General features: G+C 51.4%; 1 protein-coding gene across 1 annotated transcript in view; it reads right to left on the bottom strand.

Moving 5' to 3' along the window:
- Nucleotides 1-6,127, bottom strand: part of LOC129813673 (keratin-associated protein 9-1-like) — a 13,235-nt gene extending 7,108 nt beyond the window's left edge. The window contains exon 1 of the mRNA XM_055866072.1: nucleotides 5,833-6,127. The gene's annotated coding sequence lies outside the window, so the exon portion shown is untranslated. The remainder of the gene's footprint in view (nucleotides 1-5,832) is intronic.
- Nucleotides 6,128-6,907: the final 780 nt, after the last annotated feature.

Genomic DNA, 6,907 nt, shown 5'->3' with positions numbered 1-6,907 from the left:
CACATGTTGTATCCCATGTATCCAAGACAAAACCACATGTTGTATCCCATGTATTCAGAACAGAACCACATGTTGTATCCCATATTCCCAAATGTTACAGACACAGTAGACGCACCCTCAGCCTCATCTGCAAAAATCTAAGCCATCCTATTTTCAGGGGCAAAAGGAAGAGAGCCTGTGACTCGATTTCCTCTTTTGCACGTGTGTCTCGTTGTTTACAGTCCCCGGTGAAACATATAGCCCTTTAGCATACAGTGTCCTCTCTCTCAACACCTACTTCACATCTACTGGACAGGATAAACCTCCTCTCTCTCAACTCCTACTTCACATCTACTGGACAGGTTAAACCTCCTCTACCTCAACTCCTACTTCACATCTACTGGACAGGTTAAACCTCCTCTACCTCAACACCTAGTTCACATCTACTGGACAGGTTAAACCTCCTCTCTCTCAACACCTACTTCACATCTACTGGACAGGATAAACCTCCTCTCTCTCAACTCCTACTTCACATCTACTGGACAGGTTAAACCTCCTCTACCTCAACACCTAGTTCACATCTACTGGACAGGTTAAACCTCCTCTCTCTCAACACCTAGTTCACATCTACTGGACAGGTTAAACCTCCTCTCTCTCAACACCTACTTCACATCTACTGGACAGGTTAAACCTCCTCTCTCTCAACACCTACTTCACATCTACTGGACAGGATAAACCTCCTCTCTCTCAACTCCTACTTCACATCTACTGGACAGGTTAAACCTCCTCTACCTCAACACCTAGTTCACATCTACTGGACAGGTTAAACCTCCTCTCTCTCAACACCTTCCAGTCATGAGCTGCCCTACAGTCATGAGCTGCCCTACAGTCATGAGCTGCCCTACAGTCATGAGCTGCCCTACAGTCATGAGCTGCCACTCAGTCCGGAGCTGCCACTCAGTCCGGAGCTGCCACTCAGTCCGGAGCTGCCACTCAGTCCGGAGCTGCCACTCAGTCCGGAGCTGCCACTCAGTCCGGAGCTGCCACTCAATCCGGAGCTGCCACTCAATCCGGAGTTGCCACTCAATCCGGAGTTGCCCCTCTGTCTTGAGCTGCCACTCAATCCGGAGTTGCCCCTCTGTCCGGAGCTACCTCTCTGTCCGGAGCTACCTCTCTGTCCGGAGCTACCTCTCTGTCCGGAGCTACCTCTCTGTCCGGAGCTACCTCTCTGTCCGGAGCTACCTCTCTGTCCGGAGCTACCTCTCTGTCCGGAGCTACCTCTCTGTCCGGAGCTACCTCTCTGTCCGGAGCTACCTCTCTGTCCGGAGCTACCTCTCTGTCCGGAGCTACCTCTCTGTCCGGAGCTACCTCTCTGTCCGGAGCTACCTCTCTGTCCGGAGCTACCTCTCTGTCCGGAGCTACCTCTCTGTCCGGAGCTACCTCTCTGTCCGGAGCTACCTCTCTGTCCGGAGCTACCTCTCTGTCCGGAGCTACCTCTCTGTCCGGAGCTACCTCTCTGTCCGGAGCTACCTCTCTGTCCGGAGCTACCTCTCTGTCCGGAGCTACCTCTCTGTCCGGAGCTACCTCTCTGTCCGGAGCTACCTCTCTGTCCGGAGCTACCTCTCTGTCCGGAGCTACCTCTCTGTCCGGAGCTACCTCTCTGTCCGGAGCTACCTCTCTGCCCGGAGCTACCTCTCTGCCCGGAGCTACCTCTCTGCCCGGAGCTACCTCTCTGCCCGGAGCTACCTCTCTGCCCGGAGCTACCTCTCTGCCCGGAGCTACCTCTCTGTCCGGAGCTACCTCTCTGTCCGGAGCTACCTCTCTGTCCGGAGCTACCTCTCTGTCCGGAGCTACCTCTCTGTCCGGAGCTACCTCTCTGTCCGGAGCTACCTCTCTGTCCGGAGCTACCTCTCTGTCCGGAGCTACCTCTCTGTCCGGAGCTACCTCTCTGTCCGGAGCTACCTCTCTGTCCGGAGCTACCTCTCTGTCCGGAGCTACCTCTCTGTCCGGAGCTACCTCTCTGTCCGGAGCTACCTCTCTGTCCGGAGCTACCTCTCTGTCCGGAGCTACCTCTCTGTCCGGAGCTACCTCTCTGTCCGGAGCTACCTCTCTGTCCGGAGCTACCTCTCTGTCCGGAGCTACCTCTCTGTCCGGAGCTACCTCTCTGTCCGGAGCTACCTCTCTGTCCGGAGCTACCTCTCTGTCCGGAGCTACCTCTCTGTCCGGAGCTACCTCTCTGTCCGGAGCTACCTCTCTGTCCGGAGCTACCTCTCTGTCCGGAGCTACCTCTCTGTCCGGAGCTACCTCTCTGTCCGGAGCTACCTCTCTGTCCGGAGCTACCTCTCTGTCCGGAGCTACCTCTCTGTCCGGAGCTACCTCTCTGTCCGGAGCTACCTCTCTGTCCGGAGCTACCTCTCTGCCCGGAGCTACCTCTCTGCCCGGAGCTACCTCTCTGCCCGGAGCTACCTCTCTGTCCGGAGCTACCTCTCTGTCCGGAGCTACCTCTCTGTCCGGAGCTACCTCTCTGTCCGGAGCTACCTCTCTGTCCGGAGCTACCTCTCTGTCCGGAGCTACCTCTCTGTCCGGAGCTACCTCTCTGTCCGGAGCTACCTCTCTGTCCGGAGCTACCTCTCTGTCCGGAGCTACCTCTCTGTCCGGAGCTACCTCTCTGTCCGGAGCTACCTCTCTGTCCGGAGCTACCTCTCTGTCCGGAGCTACCTCTCTGTCCGGAGCTACCTCTCTGTCCGGAGCTACCTCTCTGTCCGGAGCTACCTCTCTGTCCGGAGCTACCTCTCTGTCCGGAGCTACCTCTCTGTCCGGAGCTACCTCTCTGTCCGGAGCTACCTCTCTGTCCGGAGCTACCTCTCTGTCCGGAGCTACCTCTCTGTCCGGAGCTACCTCTCTGTCCGGAGCTACCTCTCTGTCCGGAGCTACCTCTCTGTCCGGAGCTACCTCTCTGTCCGGAGCTACCTCTCTGTCCGGAGCTACCTCTCTGTCCGGAGCTACCTCTCTGTCCGGAGCTACCTCTCTGTCCGGAGCTACCTCTCTGTCCGGAGCTACCTCTCTGTCCGGAGCTACCTCTCTGTCCGGAGCTACCTCTCTGTCCGGAGCTACCTCTCTGTCCGGAGCTACCTCTCTGTCCGGAGCTACCTCTCTGTCCGGAGCTACCTCTCTGTCCGGAGCTACCTCTCTGTCCGGAGCTACCTCTCTGTCCGGAGCTACCTCTCTGTCCGGAGCTACCTCTCTGTCCGGAGCTACCTCTCTGTCCGGAGCTACCTCTCTGTCCGGAGCTACCTCTCTGTCCGGAGCTACCTCTCTGTCCGGAGCTACCTCCTAAATCATGTGGGGGCCTTGGGGAGGATTCTTAGGCCGAGGTGGTGGGTGAGGGTCGCCACTCAAAGGACGCTAAGGAGGGGGACAAAGACAGTGGTGGAGTGGTGTCCTCGTCCTGCGCCGGAGCCGCCACCGCGGACAGATGCCCACCCAGGCCCTCTTGAGTTTTAGGGGTGTTTTAGTCCGCACCTCAGGAGGGGGGTACTGTAACGTCCTGACCAGAGTTCTTATGTGTTTTGCTTGTTTAGTGTTGGTCAGGACGTGAGCTGGGTGACGTGAGCTACTGTAGCAGGCCTGTCAGCTTCTATTCTGTGTTGAGTAGTAGTATACAGTAGTATACAGTAATATAGAGTAGTATACAGAAGTAAACAGTAGTATACAGTAGCATGTCTGTCAACTACAGTAGTCTATACAGTTGCAGGCCTGGCAGCTACAGTAGTCTGTACAGTAGTTGGCCTGTCAGCTACAGTAGTCTATACAGTAGCAGGCCTGTCAGCTACAGTAGTCTTTACAGTAGTTGGCCTGGCAGCTACAGTAGTCTTTACAGTAGTTGGCCTGTCAGCTACAGTAGTCTGTACAGTAGTTGGCCTGTCAGCTACAGTAGTCTTTACAGTAGCAGGCCTGTCAGCTACAGTAGTCTATACAGTAGCAGGCCTGTCAGCTACAGTAGTGTTTACAGTAGTTGGCCTGTCAGCTACAGTAGTCTATACAGTAGTTGGCCTGTCAGCTACAGTAGTCTATACAGTAGCAGGCCTGTCAGCTACAGTAGTCTTTACAGTAGTTGGCCTGTCAGCTACAGTAGTCTGTACAGTAGTTGGCCTGTCAGCTACAGTAGTCTGTACAGTAGTTGGCCTGTCAGCTACAGTAGTCTTTACAGTAGCAGGCCTGTCAGCTACAGTAGTCTATACAGTAGCAGGCCTGTCAGCTACAGTAGTGTTTACAGTAGTTGGCCTGTCAGCTACAGTAGTCTTTACAGTAGTTGGCATGGCAGCTACAGTAGTCTATACAGTAGCAGGCCTGTCAGCTACAGTAGTCTTTACAGTAGCAGGCCTGTCAGCTACAGTAGCCTATACAGTAGCAGGCCTGGCAGCTACAGTAGTCTGTACAGTAGTTGGCCTGTCAGCTACAGTAGTCTATACAGTAGCAGGCCTGTCAGCTACAGTAGTCTTTACAGTAGTTGGCCTGTCAGCTACAGTAGTCTATACAGTAGCAGGCCTGTCAGCTACAGTAGTCTTTACAGTAGCAGGCCTGTCAGCTACAGTAGCCTATACAGTAGCAGGCCTGGCAGCTACAGTAGTCTTTACAGTAGTTGGCCTGGCACTACAGTAGCCTATACAGTAGTTGGCCTGTCAGCTACAGTAGTCTATACAGTAGCAGGCCTGTCAGCTACAGTAGTCTTTACAGTAGTTGGCCTGGCAGCTACAGTAGTCTTTGCAGTAGTTGGCCTGTCAGCTACAGTAGTCTTTACAGTAGTTGGCCTGGCAGCTACAGTAGTCTTTACAGTAGTTGGCCTGGCAGCTACAGTAGTCTTTACAGTAGTTGGCCTGGCACTACAGTAGCCTATACAGTAGTTGGCCTGGCAGCTACAGTAGTCTTTACAGTAGTTGGCCTGGCAGCTACAGTAGTCTTTACAGTAGTTGGCCTGTCAGCTACAGTAGTCTTTACAGTAGTTGGCCTGTCAGCTACAGTAGTCTATACAGTAGTTGGCCTGTCAGCTACAGTAGCCTATACAGTAGCAGGCCTGTCAGCTACAGTAGTCTTTACAGTAGTTGGCCTGTCAGCTACAGTAGTCTTTACAGTAGTTGGCCTGGCACTACAGTAGTCTTTACAGTAGTTGGCCTGGCACTACAGTAGCCTATACAGTAGTTGGCCTGGCAGCTACAGTAGTCTTTGCAGTAGTTGGCCTGTCAGCTACAGTAGTCTTTACAGTAGTTGGCCTGGCAGCTACAGTAGTCTTTACAGTAGTTGGCCTGGCAGCTACAGTAGTCTTTACAGTAGTTGGCCTGTCAGCTACAGTAGTCTTTACAGTAGTTGGCCTGTCAGCTACAGTAGTCTATACAGTAGTTGGCCTGTCAGCTACAGTAGCCTATACAGTAGCAGGCCTGTCAGCTACAGTAGTCTTTACAGTAGTTGGCCTGTCAGCTACAGTAGTCTTTACAGTAGTTGGCCTGGCACTACAGTAGCCAAGCCTATTTGCCAGGCCAACTGAACAAGCACATTCGAAGATAAAGCTCTTTCATGAATTGGGCAACATCCACACTAAAACACTTCCAAGACGATCCACAAGGAGTAATAACTAGTCAATATCGAGTTGGGCAGTGACTACTCGGTCACTTGTCTCAACTGGTGTGGCACTCTCTCATTTCTTCAAGCGAGATAGATTCGTGACAGATTAAACTCCTTATAATTGAACTCTATTATAAAGAGAGAGTAATCCGTGACACACGCGGAGTCTCTACCTACAGCTAAAACACGCATTTTGTCTCTTTTTTTAATGGTCGACAGCAACATGGAACTCACCTACGGATCTGTACCCGAGAAAGGCGATTTTTCGTGATTTGGGCTGCGGCATATCTCGTGTTGGCTATCCCATCTAACCCTCACGGTGGACAGCAGCAACCTCCAACATGAACGGCGTTAGCATGTCACGAGCAGAGCAGTCCGAAAGTTTTTCTTTTAAATCACTATTTATTTGCGTAAAATAAGAAATTAGACATTTGAATTCCTGTAGATTTAATAGAAATGTGTGGCATCTATAATATCTGCGTCACTCCCCTTTGTGAACTCATGAATTAGCCATCAATGCCCGATGCTGATTGGTTGTGTACAGAATAAAGGCGGGCTCTATGTCTCACAAGTAACAATGATTGGATCAAACAGCTGTCAGTTTATCTGAGATTCCTGGTCCATTTAATTAATTATCCGGTGTGTTGAGGCCGATAATGGTCGGAGGCTGTGCCATTCGCAATGGGGGGGGGGGGGGGTCTCTGTAATAGAGTGGGATAATGAATCATTCCAACACTTCATTACTGTACTACTGTAAGTAGGTCTAGTAGTACCCCAGTAAAGATTAATGTCAATATTTTATACGGCAAGTCAGTTAAGAACAAATTCTAATTTACAATGACGGCCTACCGTGGATGAACTGCCTTAATCAGGGGCAGAACGACAGATGTGGATTCGATCTAGCGACCTTTCGGGTTACTGGTCCAACGATCTAACCACTAGACTACCTATCGCCACTGACATACAGTACCCTAGTGTGGCTCAGTTTGTAGAGCATGGCGCTTGCAACGCCAGGTTTGTGGGTTCGATTCTCACGGGGGGGCCAGTACAAAAAAGTATGAATGTATGTACTTGTAAGCTCTGGATAAGAGCGTCTGCTAAATTATTTAAATGTAGTGAAGATGAATGTAATTAAAATATATTGATGTGACTTTGTGAAATACACTTTACTTAAATTGTAATTTGATTAGATTATTATAGAAGAATAGACTACTACCAGATATTAATATAAGCCATGGTGATTATTGTGATGTGTTGTATCTTGCAGGTGAATGGTGCATAGAGCGGTGACTAGTGGTTTGATCTGTCT

This window comes from Salvelinus fontinalis, chromosome 17 (assembly GCF_029448725.1).
Source record: "Salvelinus fontinalis isolate EN_2023a chromosome 17, ASM2944872v1, whole genome shotgun sequence".
Lineage (NCBI taxonomy): Eukaryota > Metazoa > Chordata > Actinopteri > Salmoniformes > Salmonidae > Salvelinus > Salvelinus fontinalis.
Note: the sequence above shows the minus strand (reverse complement) of the source record. Positions and strands in the feature narration are given on the sequence as shown.